Genomic DNA, 21,883 nt, shown 5'->3' with positions numbered 1-21,883 from the left:
GAACTAAGAATATAATTGAATTGCAACAGTTTTTTGGCTGTGACCCAAAGAAATCAAGCAAGCCTTAATTCTGTTCTATGGCTACTGTTAATATAAGAGACTAAAAGAAACTTGTCAACTTTATTAATCCAGGATATTAGTTCTCTTCCTGGCCTAGTGGGCTAGCTGTCTCCAAAACAGTTTTATTCCTTTACCTTTCTGTCTTCTGTCTGATAGCATTTCTACAGAAGAATATTATAAAAAGATAGAAATTGTTTTACAAATACATAACATACTTAATTTCTGGTTGAATATCCAAACTAGCCATCCATGAAAAATTTTCTTGAACAATATGAAGATTATCTTTCTGAATATCTTTCGCTTAAGACTTGTAACAAAAGTTCAACTGGTCTGAAAATCACACTTGTCTTTCTTTTTAGCCCCTGTATTGCTCTTCTGTTGTTGATCTATTAAAGATGACAGTTAGTCAACAAAGACAAAAAAAGTAAATTATATTCCTTTGATGTCATGAGTGTTCTTTAGTCATTATTTTTAGTTTTAAGGGGACCTTTGGTTCATATTCAAACCCAGTCTGGCTTCAGAGTCTGTACTCTATATAGTATACCCTGTACTGTCTGATAACACAAATTTTTAAACACATTCTTATTGTTATTATACTTACTAATTTTACAATCAGTTATTACTGATATTCACTACCCTGCTATGAATATCCTTGCTCATTTTTGCTTTGTTCACTGCTTCCTCTTGGGTTTGATTTTCTTCCTGTTTAAGTACATCTTTAGTATTGCTTTCAATAAAGGCTGCAGATAGTAAAATTTCTTTATAAAAAAATTTCTTTATATTACTTTATAAAAAGTTTTTATATGTCTGAAACTATTTTTTTTCACCCTCTCTCTTATGCAATAGAATTCTAAGTTTACAGTTATTTTTTGCTCCACATTTTGGTAATATTTTCTGTTACTACTGATGAGAAGTCTGCTGTCAATCTGATTGTCCTTTGTAGACAGTGTATTTCTAGAAGGCATCTTTTATGTTTTTCTCTTTTTCCCTTAATGCTCTGTGGTTTCATTATAATGTGGGTCAGAGTGTGATTATTTTTTTTAACTTCCAAATGATGCCTGCTGGGCCTTTGTAATCTGACAATTCATATTTTTCTGCATGTTTGGAAAATTCTCAGCCATTATCTGTTCAAATATTCCTTCTTTAGTTTTCTCTATTCTCTTCTCCTGGTGCTTTCTATATTAGAGCTCTGCATTTTATCCTCCATATCTACTGACTTCTCTATCATATCCTCCATGTTTTTATTTCTCTTACTGCACTTTGGGGGATTTCTTTCCCCTTATTTTGAAATTCACTAATTCTCTCTTTAGCTTTGTCCAGGTAACTATTTACCCATTTAAATGGATTTTAAAATTACAACATCTGTTTTTCATGCCCAGACTTTCATTTTAATATTTGCCTGTTTTATGATCTCTCATTCTCATTTTATCAGTGGTCTTTTTCTTCCCAGTAACTCTTTGGATATTTATAATCTAAAGTTCCTTTGAAATGTTCAGCTACCACTGGTTCCTAGGATGAAATGTATCTGTAAGTTATCTTTATTGATATCAGACATTTTTAAAAGTCGTTTTCATATAAAAGAGAAACGTGTGTGTGTGTAATAAAACATATATCCATGTACATACTACCCAGCTTGAGAAATAGAACACACCAGTATGTTAAAAGCGCCTATGTGTTGCTCCCTGTTTTATCCCACTTGCTTTCCTCAGAGTTAACCACCATCCTGAAATTTGTTTTAATGAGTCCCCTACTTTTCTTTATAGTTTTTCCAACTATATTTGGATTCCTAAATGACAGAGTCTTTAGTTTTGCTTGATATTGAACTCGATATGCATGGAACCATCTTGCATATATTCTTCTGTGCTTGTCTCTTTAATATATTTACAGTCATATTTGTAAATTTCAGTCATGGTGGTAAATATACTTTCATTTTCATTTCCACTGCCGTATAATATTTATCCTTTCCATTATTGATGGAAAATGAGGCTCTTTAATGGTTTATGTTGCTATAAATAATGCTGCTAAGAAAATTTTGCATATGTGATATATACACACATCTAGGCTATATTCTCTAAGCTCTGTTCACTTGGGAATAGGATTACTGGGTTGGAGAATATGTGCATGTTCAGTTTTACTAGAAATTCCAAACTTATTTTCCAAAGTGCCTATAGTGGTTTTGTTTTCACTAACAATATGCATAAATTCCTCTTGCTTGACATTCTGGCAACACTGAGATTTGTTAGGATTTTAAAATATTGTCATTATTTTATGGGTCTCATGGGTCTGAAGTGGTATCTTTTGGTTTTAATTTGCAATTACATCATTAATAATAAGATTGTCATGTGTTGATGAACCATTTGTGTTTTCTCTTCTCTGATGTGCTCTTCTCTTTTGCAGATATTTCATTTCTGATTGATTTGTGGGGGTTATTTAAATAGTCTGCATATGACTTCTTTGTTGGATGTATATGTATGCATATTACAGACATCTTTTCTTCGGTTATGGCTTATCTTTAAAAGCTTTTTTAATTGTGCCTTGTTTTACAAAAGTTCTTAATTTGCTGTGGTCCAATTATCAATCTTTGTTTTTTAAATGGTACTTTGGTCTTTTGATTAAGAAATCTTTCCCAGTGTAATATAAAAATTCTGTTACAAATTGTCTTCTAAAACTTTTGTACTTTGTCTCTCTCATTTAGGACTGTAATCTACCTGGCAGTGATTTCAGTATATGGTGAGAAACAGGGAACCAGTTTAATCTTTTTCCATATTGAAACCCAACTGTCCCATTGTGAGACTGCTTAGTCTGACCTTTTCTCATTGATCATCAATGCCAGCTATGTTAAAAATGAAGTTTTCATAATCAGTGGGTCTATTTCTGAGTTCTCTCTTTTGTTTGTTGGTCCCTGTACTGTGACCACTGTGTGTTTATCTTGGCTTTAATAAGTGTTGGTGTTTGGAAGAGGATTTTTGGTAGGACAATCCCCCTAACTTGTTTTCATGCGTATATTGGCCATTCTTTGCTCTTTGCTTTTCCATGTATATTTTATCATCACTTATCAAATTCAAGGAAAAAGCTATTGAAATTTTTTACATTTATAGATTAACTTGGAGAGAATTACTCTCTTTAAAATATAGAACGAACCTTTCTTTCTTTATACATGCACTATTATCTCTCCGTTTTTTTATATTGATATCTTACTGTCTTTTAATAAAGTCTTATAATTTTTTTTTATAAATCTTATATATTTTGCTGTATTTATTACATATACCTCTTGTGTTGATATTGCCATTGGCTTATTTATTTTACTGGTAAATACTTTAAATATATAGGTAAGAATAGAGAATAATGTAATGAACACCTATGGACCTATTCCCAGCTTTGTAAAATATTACCACTATGGCTGATTTCCTGCTGCTGCTCTTTCTCCTCCAATTAAGCATTATAAATACAATTACTGTTCCCACTGTGATCCTCTCCTATCTCATTCTCTTCCCTCCCTCCTTCTCTAGTGTTTCACAAATCCAGTGTTTTCATTCTTATACATGTTTTTATATTTCCACTGTATGTTTATGTATTTGTTAGCAATATAAAGTATTACTGTGTTTTATAATGTGAATGGCTCGATGTCCTTTATTAAAACAATAGTTTAATATTATTATATTAGTAGAAAGTAGTCTCTAAAGAAGGTCTTTCTACCTACAGTATTGGTAATTTGTATTTTGCTCCTAGGTTCTAGCTAAAACATTGCATCTTTGTAACTTATACTGTTTTCCTCTTTGAGAAACCTCTAGAGAGAGGAAGGTATAACATTTTCAAATGAAGGAATATATTTGAGCATAATCATGTATGTTTCCCACAGACATTTCCATATCATATGAGAAATATTTGAGTTAATTATTTTAACTATAACTCAATGAGGTGAAATTTTGCTACCATTGCTTTTAGGCATTTTTAGCTCTTGCCTCATTCACCCGTAGCCCAATTTCTTAAACACTTGGCCAAAATAAATAAATGATAGACAAATAAAATATAACCTAAATTATACATAGTATATTCCAAGTCCACAGAACCAAGATCAGTCTGGTTTTATACATAAATTTTCTCTTTAGCTTTGACACTGAAGACAGAGAAGAAAGGCAAAAGTAGTCACTTTTTTGGTTGGATAATTGCTGATGACTGGAAGTAAATTGAAGAATTTTCTTTATTTATTTAGAAGTCTGGTTCAGCTTTCCCTGGTTGTGGATGTATCCTTTCCCAAAGTTTAAACAAATTCAAGTGATGTTTTGCCTACTTTGAGCTAAATATCAACCCATGTCCATGTTCAAGAAATGACACATGGATACATATTTGCTTTTTTTTAACCTACTAATGTAATGCTTATTTATATGACTATAGGGACTAATTACTGTCCTGCCTGAAAAGAGTATAATAGTTTACCCATGGTTGGAGGAAATAAATATGAGACTTAAATGGAGTACTTCAAGGAGAACTTAAGAATTCATAAGATAAATTTTAAATACTAAGACTTCTGTCACAACGCTTTTTCTGTATTAATGGTACTATTAGAACAAATGAATCAAACAAGGACTATTTATCTAATGGGTGATTTTAATAAGACAAGTTTAGATCCTTTATACAAAGACTCATCAAGATGGTAAGTCAGTTTTTGTAGCCTTTTATAAAATATGCTGCCACAAGAGTGATAGAATTTATATTTCTATTTATTAAAATAGAAAAGATATTTAAACCACACCCCAAAAAAGTTAGTTTCATAGGATAGATCCCAGACTAGGCCACAAAACAAGCCTAGTAAATTTAAGAAAACAAATCACATCAAGCACCTTTTCCAACTACAATGTTATGAGACTAGAAATCAACTAAAAGAAAAAAACTGCAAAAAACACAAACACATGGAGGCTAAATAATATATTACTAAACAACCAGTGGATCGCTGAATAAATCAAAGAGGAAATCAAAAAATACCCAGAGACAAATGAAAACAAAAACACAATGATCCAAAACCTATGGGACTCAGAAAAAGCAGCTCTAAGAGGGAAGTTTATAGTGATACAAGCTTACCTCAGAAAACAAGAAAAATCTCAAATAAACAATCTAAACTTACCCCTAAAGGAACTACAGAAACTACAAACAAAACCCAAAGTTAGTAAAAGGAAAGAAATCATAAAGATCAGAGCAGAAATAAATGAAACAGAGATTTTAAAAAAACAGTAAAAAAGATAAATGAAACTAAAATCTGGTTCTTTGAAAAGATAAACAAAATTGATAAACCCTTACAGACTCATCAAGGAAAAACAAGGAAAAGGCCCAAATCAATGAAATCAGAAGTGAAAAAGGAGACGTTAGAACCAACACCACAGAAATACAAAAGATTGCTTTTGTATTTCATTTTTTTGTATTAAGAGACTACTATGAACTATTTTGTATTAAGAGACTACTATGAACAACTATATGCCATTAAAATGGACAACCTAGAAGAAATGGACAAATTCTTAGAAATGTACAATCTCCTAAGACTGAACCAGGAAGAAATAGAAGTAATGAAAAGTCCAATTACCAGTAATGAAATTGATTCAGTAATTTTAAAACTCCCAAGAAACAAGAGTCCAGGACCAGATGGCTTCACAGGTGAATTCTACCAAACATTTAGAGAAGAATTAAGACCTATTCTAATCAAACTATTCCAAAAAATTGCAGAGGAAGGAACACTTCTGAACTCATTCTGTGAGGCCAGTATCATCCTGATATCAAAACCAGACAAAGATATCACAAAAAAAGAAAATTACAGACCAATATCACTGATGAACATAGATGTAAAAATCCTCAATAAAATATTAGCAATCCAAAGCCAACAATACATTAAAAGGATCACACACCATGATCAAATGTGATTTATCCCAGGGATGCAAGGATTTCTCAGTATCTGCAAATCAGTCAAGTATGACACACCACATTAACAACAATAAAAGAAGAATAAAACGATATGTTCATCTCAATATATGCAGAAAAAACTTTTGACAAAATTCAACATGCATTTATGATAAAAACTCTCCAGGAAGTGGGCATAGAGGGAACATACCTCAATGTAATAAGGGCCATATATGGCAAACCCATAGCTAACATCATACTCAAAGGTGAAAAGCTGAAAGCATTTCCTATAAGATCAGGAACAAGACAAGGATGCCCACTCTTGCCACTTTTGTTCAACATAGTATTGGAAGTCCTAGCCACGGCAATCAGAGAAGAAAAATAAAAGGAATCCAAATTGGAAAGGAAGAAGTAAAACGGTCACTATTTGCATATGATATGATACTATACATAGAAAATCCTAAAGGCACTACCAGAAAACTACTAGAGCTCATCAACGAATTTGGTAAATTTGCAGGATACAGATTAGTATACGGAAATTTGTTGCATTTCTATACACTAACAATCAACTATCAGAAAGAGAAATTAAGGAAAATCCCATCTACCATCACATCAAAAAGAATGAGATACTTAGGAATAAAATTACCTAATGAGGTAAAAGACCTATACTTGAAAAACTAAGACACTGGTGAAAGAAATTGAAGATGACACAAACAGATGGAACGATATACCATGTTCTTGGGTTGGAAGAATCAATATTGTTAAAATGACCAAACTACCCAAGGCAATCTACAGATTCATTGCAATCCCTATCAAAATACCAATGGCATTTTTCACAGAACTGGAACAAATAATTTTTTAAAAATTTGTATGGAAACGCAAGAGACCCTGAATAGCCAAAACAATCTTTAGAAAGAAGAATGGAGCTGGAGGTATCATGTCCTCTGACTTCAGACTATACTACAAAGCTACAGTAATCAAAACAGCATGGAACTGGCACAAAAACAGGCACATAGATCAATGGAACAGAATAGAGAGCCCAGAAATAAACCCACACTGTTATGGTCAATTAATCTATGATGAAGGAGACAAGAATATACAATGGCGAAGAGACAGTCTCTTCAATAAGTGGTGCTGGGAAAGCTGGACAGCTACATGGAAAAGAATGAAATTAGAACATTCTTTAACACCATATTTAAAAAAAAAAAAAAGCCCTCCAAATGGATTAAAGAACTAAATGTGAGACTGGAAACTAGAAAAGCCCTAGAAGAAAACAGGCAGAACACTCTTTGACATAAATCATATAAATTTTTTTGGATCCTTCTCCTAAAGCAAAGGAAATAAAAACAAAAATAAACAAATGGAACCTAATTGAACTTAAAAGCTCTTGCAAAGCAAAGGAAACCATTGACAAAACAAAAATACAACCTACCAAATGGGAGAAAACACTTGCAAATGAAATGACTGATAAGGGGTTAATATCCAAAATATATAAACAGCTCATACAACACAACATCAAAAAAACAACTTAATTGAAAAATGGGCAGAAGACCTGAATAGACATTTTTCCAAAGAGGACATGCGGATGGCCAACAGGCACATGAAAATATGCTTAACATCACTAATCATTAGGGAAATGCAGATCAAAACCACAATGAGATATCACCTCACACATGTCAGAATGGCTATCATCAAAAAGAGTACAAATAACAAATGTTGGCAAGGATGTTGAGAAAAGGGAATCCTCATACACTCTTGGTGGGAATGTAAATTGGTACAGCCACTGTGGAAAATAATATGGAGGTTTCTCAAAAAACTAAAAATAGAACTACCATATGACCCAGCAGGTCTACTCCTGGGTATATATCTGAAGAAGACAAAAATGCTCTTTTGAAAAGCTACATGCATCCCAATGCATTATTTGCAATTGCCAAGATAAGGAGGCAACCTAAGTGCCCATCAATAGATGACTATGATAGAGAGGATGAGGTATATATATACAGTGGACTACTACTCAGCCATAAAAAAAAGAATGAAATTTTTTTCATTGTGCAACAACATGGGTGGACTTGGAGGGCATTATGCTAAGTGAAATAAATCACACAAAGAAAGATAAATGCTGTATGATATCACTTATATGTAGAATCTAAAAAATGCAACAAACTAGTGAACATAACAAAAAAAAACAGACTCACAGATACAGAGAACAAACTAGTGGTTACCAGTGGGGAGAGGGAAGGGGGAGGGGCAATATAGGGGTAGGAGACTAAGAGGTACAAACTATTATGTATAAAATAAGGTACAAGGATATATTGTACAGCACAGGGAATATAGCCAATATTTTATAATAACTATAAATGGAGTATAACCTTTAAAAATTGTGAATCACTGTATTGTACACTTGTAACATATAATATTGTACCTCAACTATACTTCAGTTTAAAAAAGTTGTTTCAGAAGAAGGTAACAAAATCAGAGATGTGAAATTATTCTAGAAGATAAAATAGAACCTGGCTGTTTAGAGAGCTATAAATAGAGTCACACTATTGTAGTTCTGAACACAGAGGGTAACTTTAATTTTAAATTCTGGAGAATTCAAACATTTTATGCAAGGAAAGGTCAATATTTTTATTTTACTTCCTGAAAATTGCTTTTATCTGGGTTCTTGACACAGTGAAAACACCACAATAACAAGTTCTGACTGCTAGCTTTCATGACTACACTGTGTATGTGGTCATGAAACAATTAGTATACCATTCCTTTTATTCTCCATCATAGATACAGAACAAAGGATACATGGCACCTTGGATGGAATCTGCAGCCTCAAAGAAAGATGCCTGAGTTTGGGTAACTTTATCAGTAAATAGAGACGCCTATTAGCTTGTCCATCTGTACCTTTTTAATCCCTTTAGGAATATAGCAAAGGAGTTGCCATGTTTGCTTTAGACACAACTGTAAGGGTAAAGAGAAAAAGGTCACAGAAGCTCTTTGATTTTTCTGGCTATCTTATCTAAACAATGGCCTGCTTCCTCAAAGGAGACTCCATATATATGAAAGCCAAACTGTAACCTATCAAGGACCTCTGACTTCAATCCTTCTTGCTTTTCTTCTTGTTATTTCATGATATTTTCTACCTTTTTTTTTTTTTTACTTAAATATTTTGGGGGGAATTCCCTGGCGGTCCAGTGGTTAGTACTCCATGCTCTCACTAACAAGGGCCCAGGTTTGATCCCTGGTCAGGGAACTAAAATCCCATAAGCCACGCAGCACAGCCAAATATATATATATATATTTTTTTGAATAGGGAATGTTTCCACAGTATTAAATTCTAAAGGGGAAAACAATACTAAGTGAAACATAATACTACCCTTGTATCCAAACCACGTAGGCCTCTTCTCCAGAAGCAACCACTATCACCAGTTTCTGGTGTGTATTTCCAAGATGTTTTATGTGTATGTGAATATATAAAAATATACACTCATACACACATTTTTTAAAAAGTACACACCTACACATATTATAGTATTCCTTTTATATTGTTACGCACCTTGCCTTTTTAACTTGACATCTCAGATCATACCACAATAGTTCCTATAAAGTTGCTACATTAAAAAAGAAAATGAAGCATAGCATTTTGTTATATAGCTGTCTTTATCTAACCAGTTCCCTCATTTCTGACATTTAAGTTGTTTTTAGGTTTCTTAAATTATGAATTCTGTTACAATGGCTATCACTACATGATGATGATTTTTGTATATGTATATCTAGGAACTACAAGGTTTAAATGTATGTGCATTTCGCTGGTTTTCTCTTACTGCTATGTTTTTCTGTTTCAATGATGTCCACTCATATATTTATTATTTCCTCCTCTCTTCTTTGATTTAAACTTGTGTGCTTTTTTTTTCACTTTTTAAGATAGAAGCTTAGGTGATTGATTTTGAATTTTTTTTTCTAATTAAAGCATTTAGAGCTATGGATTGCCCTTCAAACACTGCTTTAGCTGCATCCTAAATTTTTCATATGTTGTGTTTTTGTTATTATTTCAAAACATTTTATGATTTTCCTGTAATTTCTTATTTGACATATGTGTTATTTAGAAATATGTTGTTTTAATTGTCAACACTTGGGGCTTTTTGAGATATCTTTGTGTGATTGCTTTCTAATTTGATTTGGTTTTGGTCACAACACAAACTGTATATTTTCAATCTTTTAAAATTTGTGACTTCTCAAAATTCATTGAGACACAGCATATGAATTGTTGGATGTTCCTTCTGCACTTGAAAAGAATGTATATCCTGCAGTTTATGGGTTTACTCTTCTATAACAGTTAATTAGGTCAATTTGGTTTTTCAAGTTTTCTATTTCATTTGTTGTCTAATTTTCCTATCAAATACTAACAAAGGGATATTAAAATCTCTAATTATGATTGTGGGTTTGTCTATATCTTTATTTCTGTCAGTATTTAGAAAGGTATTTTGAAGCTCTCTTAAGAGTTGGAAACATGTTTACCATTGTTATGTCATCTTAATGAATTGATCTTTTATTATTATGAAATGTCTTTCTTTATCTCTGATAATATTCCTTGTTCTGAAGTCTATTTTGTCTGATCTGAATATAACCAATTTAGCTTTCTTATGCTTAATGCTTGCATGGTATGTTTTTTTCTATTCTTTTACTGTTAATCTATCTGTATTTTTATGTTTAATGTGTGCTCCTTGTAAGTATTGGTCCTTGTGTTTTTTATTGTCAGACAGTTTCTGACTTTTAATGGGAATGTTTTGTCCACTTACATTTAATTTAACTTTGAATAAGCCTTTGCTTAAGCCTACCATCTTGCTATTTGTTTTCTTTTAAGACCTGCTTAAAAGGTCTTTTCTCTGTTGTTTTGTTTTGTTTTGTTTTTTGCTACCTTCCCTGCCTTTTGAATTAATTCATAGTTTTTAATATATGATTTTTTCCCTCTTTCAGCTTATTAGCCATATCTTTTGTATTATTATTTTCAGTGTTTACTCTAGGGTTTATAATTTAATCTTAAGGTTATCACAATCTGCCTTCAAATAATATAGTACATCACATATAATTTTACACCCCCACCATTCTTTGTTTTTGTTAAATTTTATTTATATCATATTATAAATTGACTTTACAATGTTCAAAGAAATTAAGATATGAAAGAAAATATATTTTGTATTTACCCATACATTTTTCATTTCCAACGCTCTTCATTCTTTGTGTAGATCTGGTATTTTCCTTCAGCCTGAAGAACTTTCCTTAACATTTCTTATAGTGCAAGTCTTCTGAAAACAAATTCTCTGAGCTTTTGTTTGTCTGGGATATGAAATTCTTAGAAAAACATCTTAATCAAACTGGAGATTTTAGACAACACCCTTGATGCTTCTAGATAAACTACCCAGTTTACTTGTTTTCCTTTACCCCCCTTTCTTCCTAGCTCCCTTTGAAGCCAAATGTTTCATTTCTAAATTACAAGATGACTCTAACCATCAGATGATTTGGAAAATGAGTTTCATTAACTCTCTCCAGACTAGTTCACTTCATAGCCTCTCTCCTCTTTTTATCATTCCTATTATTAGGAATACCAATCCATGTGAAATTCAATGTAGGTGACCTGCTTAAAAGGTCTCTAGTCTCATCAACTTTGAAGATTTGGTCTGGTAGACCCAGCCATCTCACGGCACTACAGTCTGCCCTCTGTACCTGTGGGTTCTGCATTAGTGGATTCAACCAACCACAGATAGAAAATATTCGAAAAAAAAATTCCAGAAAGCTCTACAAAACAAAACTTAAATTTGCCACACACTGCAACTATGCAATACTATGCCATTTTATATGAGACTTGAGCATCCGTGGACTTTTGTATCCACGGGGGACCTGGAACCATACCCCCTTCCCCCGTGGATACTGAGGGATGACTGTATAGGCCTTTTTAAGAAAAGGGAACACTAGGGCATGAAAAGGCACTCTGTAAGACTAGTAGAAGTGTATTTTAAAATTTCCTGTAACGTTGTCTGCAGTGATTAAAAGCTCTATTCTTGTACATGAGCAGTTGAGGCCTTAAAGGAAATTTAAGGGAGGAGTTTTCAAGTTACACAATATTCATTTTCCTATTTTACAGTTAATATCTTTTATCTCTTGCTGTCAAGAAATAACTTTAGCAGAAGTATGTACTAACCAATCTTATCTCCATCAGCTTTAGGAGACTGTTCTTCAACTGCCAGTCTTCTCTCACTGTATATTCAATCTATCAGCAAAAGCTGTCAGGTTTACCTCCAAAATATATCCCAAATCTGACCATTTTTCTTCACCTCTAGTGCCCTCCCTTAGTAAAAATATTTTGATCTCTTATCTAGACGTCTCTAACAGCCTCTTAACTTGTCTCTTTGCTTTTACTCTTCCCTCCTAGAAGTCTGTCTTTACACAGCAGCCAGAGTCATCCTTTTAAAATCAAAGTCAGATCATATTACTTACTTCTCTGCTCAAAACCCTTTAATGGTTTCCCTTCATGCTTAAAATAGCAGCCTGTCTTCATCATGGTGTACAGTGCTCTGCATAGTCTGGGTCTACCTCTCAATGCCCTGCCATTTTACCCCTCACTGATTCTGCTCCAGACACATTGGCTTTTCCTTGAACATGCTGAACATGCTGCATTTTCTGGGCTTTATTCTTATTGTTTCTTCTGTCTGAATGTTCTCCCAGGTATTCTCAAAGTTGGCATCCTCTATTTACTCAACCCTCTTCTCAGAGCCATATCACAGAGCACTTCTAAAGTAACAACTCTCCCACATTGCCCCCTTGCTAGCATAGTTACCTATCTCTTTGTCCCTAATAAATGAAAGAGACATCAAGAACATGTCAGGCTAAGTGAGGATTTCCAGCAGAAGCCCCTTTCTGATCATGTATGAAGTGCACATATACATTTGTTGTGTGTGCGTTTTATGCTTCTTAAGGAATTAGTTCATTACCTAATGTACATTATGAATTATATTACTGACAAAATTACTAGAAAACTTAGCCAGTTATTAGGAAAGTTATCAGAAAACTTTATAACCTACCTATAGTGAATGTGTATCCCTGCAATATAGAATACATTATTTATGGTTTCATTGTTTCCACCCTTGTTTTTCCCTCTTTTGTTTCACATTTAATTTATGTTCTGCTGTTACATAATGTATTTTTTTCCCAGCTGTCTCAAATTCTTTCTGGAGCAAGGTAGAATATAAATAAATAAACCCAGATGTTATAGCATTGCCCACAGAAATTTAAGTTGGTAGAAATGCCAAATAAAATGAGATGAGTTCTGTCTTCTGTATAGTCACTGTTTTTAGTTCAACAGAAAAAATACATAGGGACATTGATAAATTTTAATATATGAACTTATGGGAGAGAATTTGTTTTTTTTAGGGTAGGGAACATCTGTGGGATAGTGTGTCCAGCATATCTCTTCTGGAAATTTTTTCCCCATTCATATGTTTAACACGAATTTTGGTCCCGGATATGTACTTCAGGGATTATTTGCCCAAGCTTGGACACAGTTCCTTACCTACCAAGGCAAAGTTAATTTGTCCAGGGGTAGACACATGACTCATTAGTTAGGTCAATGAGAACCTTCCCTAATAATTTTGTGTTTAGGACTAAAACACTATGATTGAAGCTGTGAAATGTACAACTCCCTAGCTCTAGGCAGCCATGTTTCTCTTTATGTGGAAAAAGGCAGACTGCAGTGATGTTTGAAAACTAAGCTGGCCTGTGGAAATAGATATAAGAAAGAGCCTTTACAAGTTTCAACTGTATCTTTATCCTTCATTTTGTACTTCTTCCTTGTACAGTTTTGCTAAGCCAGTTCAAGATAGTTTTGGTCGCTTGTAACCAGAAGAGTCCTGATAGAGTTAGTTATAGGCAAGGTGAGTAGTAGGAAGTACATGTGGGAAAAGAATCCATATCCTGGGAATTCCCCAGTGGTCCAGTGGTTAGGACTCCACATTCTCACTGCTGAGGACCCTGGTTCGGCCCCTGGTCAGGGAGCTAGGATCCCACAAGATGCACAACGCAGCCAAAACAAAAATGAATTCATATCCTTACCCTGAACTACCTGCACGTGAGAGTCTGCCCAAATATAGAAAGCTGTTATTCCTAGAATTAAATTGTGAAGGTATGCAAATTGATGAGTAGTTAAGAATATGTAACATTTCTCATTAAAACACTTTTCTCCAAACTTAGACTGTTTCGGGTTTTTTGTTTGTTTAATATTATTATTTCAGAATCTCATGCCTATGCTTTTATAGGCAGTAATGAAATCAGAGATAATATTAACATTAGGCTATATTTGGTCATTTTGATGAAAAAACCCTTGGAATAAAATGAAGTTTTGTGTAATGTACCTTGTATCATGTGACTGAATGTTAGCCAAGTCCCCAGGGACAAAGCTTTTATCACTGGCAGAGTGTAGCAGCAAAAACTTTCGTCTTATGTTGCAATCAGCACTTTGTGTTTAATGTTTTAAAATATTTGGCAAATACAACAGAAGAAAGGTTGTAGATGTTACCTTTAATTGAACTTTAAAAATTAATACAGTGAAACAGTGTTCTGATTTTTGCCCTTTGCCATTGACCATATCTGGTCTATCGAGAGTACTTTTCTCAGCTCTATTTTGTTCTTAATGAAGGTAGTGGTATTAAGAAGAAATTATTTGCTCTAAATGGTACTGTAATCAGTTGTATTTTTAGTGGGGTTTTTTCTGTGTATATAATCTATGTACAATAATATTTATATATAATGGTTCTTTATATACAAGAGGGATTATTCCAATAAACATAACCTCATTTCCACCAATAATCTCAACTTTCCCCCCAAAGATGCTAGATGCCGAATAACTGGTTTAGTTTGTATCTGCTCTTCTGAAGCCCTTGCCAATTTCTAATGGATGTACGAATGAAACATCAAAACAGAGAACGCAAACTAGTCTAGATAACCTACAAAGCAAAAATTAATTTTTCAGTTTTTTAATTAACTAAAGTCAAAACGCATATTTCCTCAAGCTTCAGAATTAGATTGATGCCATCACAAGGTAAAAGAGGGTCTTTCATGGGAACTAATGACTTTTGACTTCTCTGGGATTAATGTTCCAAGCCATCAATCTATGCCACAGCCAGCTCCATTGAGAAAGTTCTTCTACCCTTTAGGTGCTCTTATGATTTCTACCAAGACAGAAGTCTAGGAAGTGAACCACTCTTTTCCCAGTATATCTGGACTAGGAATTTTTTGGCAGCACCAACAGAATCTGTGCAAAGATCTTCGTCTGCTGGTCAAGCCCTCTACACTTAACTGAATCCTCAACTTAAACAAGTCCTACTAAATTTGCATCTGTAACCTAGAGCATCTGGTGGGCATAATTATAAAAGTATAGAGTTTAGATTTAAGCAGAACTAAGTAAAAATCATTACTCCTCTCTTTAATAGCTATTTAACCTTGAGAAAATTATTTAGCTTCTTGGTCTTTTCTGATCTACCACAAAATGTTGTTATGAGATATTATATCCGAAGTATCTTCTATAGTACCAGCCATTTTTTGTTTCCCTAACGTTCCTTAATTCACCATGCTCCATATTTATATCTTCATTGTTCACGAGCCCAAATACTATCCCCTGTAAACTCCTTTCTTTTACCTTAAACTGTCATTCATGTAATGCTCTGTGCGTAGTCTTATGATCTTTCACTGCTTTTGCTCCTCCTCATCCCTTCCATTGTGCCTGGTGGAACTGGTCCTGTGAGAAAAAATTACCTTAGGTCCTCAGGCTTTTCTCGGAATTATTCCAGTACTGGCTTCTATTTGGAGCTACACCAAGAATTTGACTACCCCTGAATACACTCTAGAGTGGAAACTCTTTGTCGTCTTCATTATATATCCATATGTCTGGGACATTGGTTACTCAGTATTGTTCAGGTTGTTTTTTGTTGCTTATAATTCATCATTCCTCTATTCTCTGCTAAAAATAATCTCCTATGGCACAACTGTCTGTCAACAATATGACTATCTTGCTTTCTTGTGGTCTTCTACCAATCTCCAAGTTACTTTTCCATTTTAATTAAAGGATTATGCCAGGATGGGAGTCCTTTTCCCTAATTTCATAGTATTCTGTGCTTGATGCCATCACTAGACTCAATGAAATGTTCTGTCTAATAACATAGTCACATAGTTTCTTGACATCCTTCTATATCTTGATGACTCTATCCCTGAAATCTTATCTGATAGTGTACAAAATCTGGAGATATTGTATAAGAAGTGAATTATTTGCTACATGTATTCCATCTCAGTGTACCCAGGTGAAAGTCTTAACAGTTGCCCTGCACAACGTACCAGGAATCACTGATCACTAGTTTTGTCCTTATTGACAGACAGCCAGTCAGTGAGTGAATCAGCTCTAGAGTCTCATCCTTAGAGTATGCTTTGTAGGGCCACGTATGTCACCAATTCTCTTAGGTTGGGTCCCCTAGAAGCAGAGCTCAAGAAAGAGATTCTTGTGCAGTGATTTAGTAAGAGGATACTCTTCAAAAGAAAATAAGGAAAGCAGGAATGGACAGAAGAAGAAGCTAGACAAAGATGTGGTTTCAGAAGTCTAGCTTCATTTTGACCCCATGGGGAGCTCTGGAGAATGAATGGTACCCCAAAATTATCCTCTTATGGGACAACCCCTCTGTGGGACCAAGATGTGATGACTTGGCTTTTGTAGCCCTGTATTTGTTACTCAACTGTTGTGGGCCACCCCTAGGTAGTTGACTCATATCACAGATATACTGCATAAAGAGACTCTCATTAACAAAGGGTAAGATTGGCAATCACTAATTTTAATTAGGTTTCTAGTACTCCAATGTAGGATTATACCTATATTTTGTTTAGCAAGAGCCTTAATTATTAGACATTTTGATTGTTTTCATTTTTTCTGTTGTAAACCAGATGAAGATTAACATATTCTCTAAATAATTGAGCATGTGCAATTTTTTAAAAAGCAATAACAAGATAATTGGAAAAATATGAAAAAAACCTAGACTCATCAGCTTTTTATTGTGTAATACCTATATAATTTAAGGATGAAATTTGAGTTAAGTTTTGGTTTAAAAGATGAAAATATGTTAAAGTTGTTACATAGATATAGAGATGAGAAGTGGAAATTAAAATGGAACCAAAAACTATGCAAGGAAAATTTTGATAAGTAAGAAAGAGTAGAAGTTTACGTTTGTTAGAGAATAAATATAGTTCTTATTTTTAGGTACCTGCATACATTTGCTAATCTCCTAACAAATGTATTGACATATAAGACCTGGCTGAAAAGCAGGTTGAGAGATCCTCTTATTGATTTAAGCAGGTGAAATTGGACCTATATGCCATAATTAGACCATAATAAGTAATTTAAGAATGTGTATACACCCATAAATGAGAAAGAGGCAACACCAAAAAATGGTCCAAAAATACGTAAGTGAAGGGGAATGCATTGAAGAAGAAGAACAAGGAGAAGAAAAAAAGTTGTATGTAAAGCTAACACTAAGGATTTAGGTAAAGGAATAATTAAAGAAAAAAATGATTGCTTTCTTCTAAGATTATTGTGGACATATCACAAGATATTCATTATTCATGCAGGGAAAATACAATATTTAGAAAAGAGAATAAATTAGTATAAGATGGAAATGGATAACTAAAATGCCTGAGATAGTTAATTCTTAAAAAAAATACATCTTAGCTATAAGGATACTTAGATAACTGTATAAACAAAAAACATAAATATTTTCATAAAATTCATAAAAGCAATTGCCCCTAAGAGAGAGAAAGAGGTGTGCAATTGGAAAGATGTATATAGATAGCTGCTAAGGTTACTGGGGATGGCATTTTTTAATCTGGGTGGTGGGTACACAGATGTTGTTTTTAATATTATGTTTTCAAAACACACTTAGAGAAGTCTGACATATTTCCTCATAAAAATAAAATTAAAAATATGTTTTAATACAGCAAAAAGAATTTTAAATAATCAATAAATTAAAAAGAAATTACAGAACTTCCCTGGTGGCACAGTGGTTAAGAATCCGCCTGCCAATGCAGGGGACACGGGTTCAACCCCTGGTCCGGGAAGATCCCACATGCTGCGGAGCAACTAAGCCCATGCGACACAACTACTGAGCCTGTGCCCTAGAGTCCGCACGCCACAACTACTGAAGCCTGCGCACTCTAGGGCCCGTGTGCCACAACTGCTGAGCCCGCGTGCTGCAACTACTGAAGCCCACACGCCTAGAGCCCATGCTCCTCAACAAGAGAAGCCACTGCAATCAGAAGCCTGCACACCGCAACGACGTAGCCCCCGCTCGCAGCAACGAAGACCCAATGCAGCCAAAATAATTATTTTAATTAAAAAAATAAAAGAAATTACAGTTATAAATGTAAGGAGGAACAATAGTTTTGTTCAATTCACATGAACCATATTGATCTTGGTTCAACTTATCAATTCCAAAATACTTAAAATAGAAGCATTCTATTAATCTTTATTCATATAATATAACAACATTATCATGGTAAATTGGTATCTAAAATTTAAGCAACTCATTACACAACAACAGAATTTGGAATAAGATATCCTTCTAAGTTTACATCATGGATGTGAGAAAAGCAGAGTGAGGCTTCCATGCCATTAGACTGCATTTATTAAAAACATAGCAATTGCAGGAGGATAGACAATTGTCAGTAAAAGCATTGTTATTCTGCTGAGAAACAATCATAATAGTAATTTAGTGCTAATATTAAAAAAATAAAACCAGTGACCCTGAGCATGATTCTGTTTTTGTCCACCATCAGCCACTCCTAAAATAATGAAACAAATATTAAGTGGTAAAAAAGTGGTATGTTCTTAAGAATGCAGCAAGACTATAAACATTGAACAGCCTTAGAATCTAAAAAAATAAAGCATAGAAGAACTTTATTAATGATTTATAAGAGAGGATACATATCATGTTAATTAAATTTACAGATGATGCTAAATTGGATAGTGTTGAAAAAACCAGTGAGGGCAGATAAAAGGGACCTAAAGTGGTTAGAAATATGGGCAGGAAATGAAATGTGATTCAACCTGGAAAAATGTAGCTAATACATCTGGGGAAAAATAATCAGAAACACAGCCATTCAATTGGCAGGATATACAGTACTTGGAAAGCAGTAATACCAAGAGACTTTGAGATGATAGTGGGTAGCAAATTATATATGATCTAGTAATGTAATACGACAGTAAAATCAGTCAATGAGATTTTAGTCTGTATATGCAAAAGCTTCACATTGTATGGCTGGAAGATAAAAGTTATTTAAATGGTACTGCTGAGATCACAACGAGAATACCAGGTTAGGGCATAAATACCTCAAATAAATAAATTGAGTAGTGTTCAAACTGGAAAATAAATATACAATGGGCTTCAGACTTTAACTTGTCGGAGAAGATTAAAATAACAAAACATACAAGATCTGTCTATCTCTGAGTCCAATTTTGATAACATTTCACAAATATTTGAAAGATGTAAACATTATGGAAACCAAGTCAGTTTGAAAGGTAGAATAAGGGGTTTATAGTCAAGTAATGGGATGAAATTAAGTAACGGAAATTTAAGACTGAATCGGGGATATGTTTCCTGACAGTGAAATCTATTAGTCTCTGGAATGGATTCCCTAGAGAGGTGAGGGGAAGTTCCATTGCTCTAGTCATTGGACTAGATCAAGGCTTGGACAACACATTATTTAAAAAAAAAAAAAAGTAAAAACTAATTCAATCAGTTTGCATTGGCAGGACTGCTCACGATAACAATGTTGGGTCTCATCCAATTGTCTTAGATGGCCTCAGACTTCTCTGACATGTTATGTCCTATCATTAAGGAGCTGCATGTTACTTTTTTAACGAATGATTTCTAAAAGACCAAATTCATATTTTCCAGCTCATGGACTTCAATTTCCTGGATAATTATTTTTTTCTACCAAGTCATAGGAGTGCTGGAAAACACCCCTCCTTTTCCCTATTGATGAGCTTTGGCCTTAAATATTCCAAACCTTTTGGAACAAATCAGGTGAGGTAGCTGAACTCTGAAGTCTCACTTATACCAGTGCATTGAAAACATATTTTTACTGCAGTTTCGCAACCACAAATATGCAGTATATAAAAATTCATTCACTTCCTTTTCTCGGTTAATCCACAGAGAGATTTTTACCAGATGGTGTCCTGGAGGTACTATTTACTTTTAGCAAGCAATATAACTGAGTTTGAAAAATATAAAGTATGCACTTCATCCCAACATTAAAACATTCTGTCAGTTGTACTTTTAAGTTATGTAGCCTAAAGTTTGTCTATAATTTTGTTCTGTGTCCCCACTGAGTGAAATGCATGTGGAAGAATTCTTTTAAATGATAATCAATTTTAAACCAAAGTGTGATTCTTCTAAGTAAAAACAAAAACAAATTAAAACTATGTACCAGACTTTGAGGTAAACTTTATATATATGCATATATTTATGTTTTAAGGTATGTATATACACTATATATTTTACATTATTAGTTCTTGTTATTATCTCTGTAGAAAGAAGTAAAGTAAACAGAGACTTCTGTCCTTGAAGTGCTTAACAGAATAGCTGGAGAGAAATATGTGAGAAGCAAATATAAGTGTTATAGATAAATATTAGTAATTTCGTAAAAGCATTTAAATGGAATTGTGCAAATTATGTAGAAGGTGACAAATAGATTTGATTCAGTGGGGTGGAGAATCTGTTGAGGTTTAATAAGAAATGAGCTGGTGAAATGGGACTACAGAGTTGGAATAGACATAGTGTATTAGGGTTCTCCAGAGAAACAGAACTAATAGGATCGAGAGATAGAGAGAGAGGAAGGGATGGAGGGGGAGAGAGAAAGAAAGGAGGGAGGGAGGGAGAGGGAGAGAAAGGGAGGGAGGGAGGGAGGGAGGAAGGGAGGAAGGAAGGAAGGAAGGAAGGAAGGAAGACAAAGGGAAGGCAAGGGAAGGGAAGAAAGTGGAAGGGAAGGAGGTCTAGATCACCTATCTATCTATCTATCATGATTATGGAGGCTGGCGAGTCCAAAATCTGCAGAGTTGATGTTTTAGTTCAAAGGCCATCAGAGAGGAAGACCAGATATTACAGTTTGGTCATAAGCCACAAGTATAAATAGAGACTACTAATTTGAGTTTAAAGCTATATATCAGTCTGGCGATTTAATAGTTGTTAAATGGAAATGGGGAAGTTGAGAAGATTATTTTGCTTTATTTGGTTTCCAAAAAAGATTTCTTTTGTCTACCTCTGAAAAACCAATTTTGAAAACCACAATTTTATTCCACTTTACTCTTAAATATATTAAAAATATTTTTGAGGGAAATAAATGATCAGTTCTGATTTTGGTATAATTAAAACATATGCAGTATAATATGTCATGTAGAGGTGAGTTACAAACGTTACATAAGGTCAGGTGAATTGAAAACTGCCTGTTTTTTCTTCTTGACTGAGTAAATAGTGTTGCTCTAGGAAAGCAGCTCTTCTAACATCATAGAATTAGGATACTTATTTTTTAGTTTTGGGGTGTTTACATATTTTTTGTTATAAACAAAATTCAAAAGTCCCTAATCCAACTAGGTGAGAAAAAATAGCCCCACATAACTTAGAGATAAATCTTGACTTTAGAACAATTCACACTTCTAAACAACATGCCTTAAATTTAATCATAGAAGCAGAATTCACTTACATAAATAGAATTCATATGTTTGTATCTTACTAACATAAGACAGTTGTGAGCAATTGTGGTATGGTAGCTTGCTGGGTAACAGACAGTTCAACCTGCAGAGTTTTTACTTAGCTGTATTTACTCTTTGTGTTGCCTTTTGCTGGAACTTCCAGCTTCTTCC

This window comes from Eschrichtius robustus, chromosome 19 (assembly GCF_028021215.1).
Source record: "Eschrichtius robustus isolate mEscRob2 chromosome 19, mEscRob2.pri, whole genome shotgun sequence".
In the NCBI taxonomy this organism is placed as follows: domain Eukaryota; kingdom Metazoa; phylum Chordata; class Mammalia; order Artiodactyla; family Eschrichtiidae; genus Eschrichtius; species Eschrichtius robustus.
The sequence above is the reverse complement of the archived record's forward strand: the minus strand, read 5'-3'. Positions refer to the sequence as shown.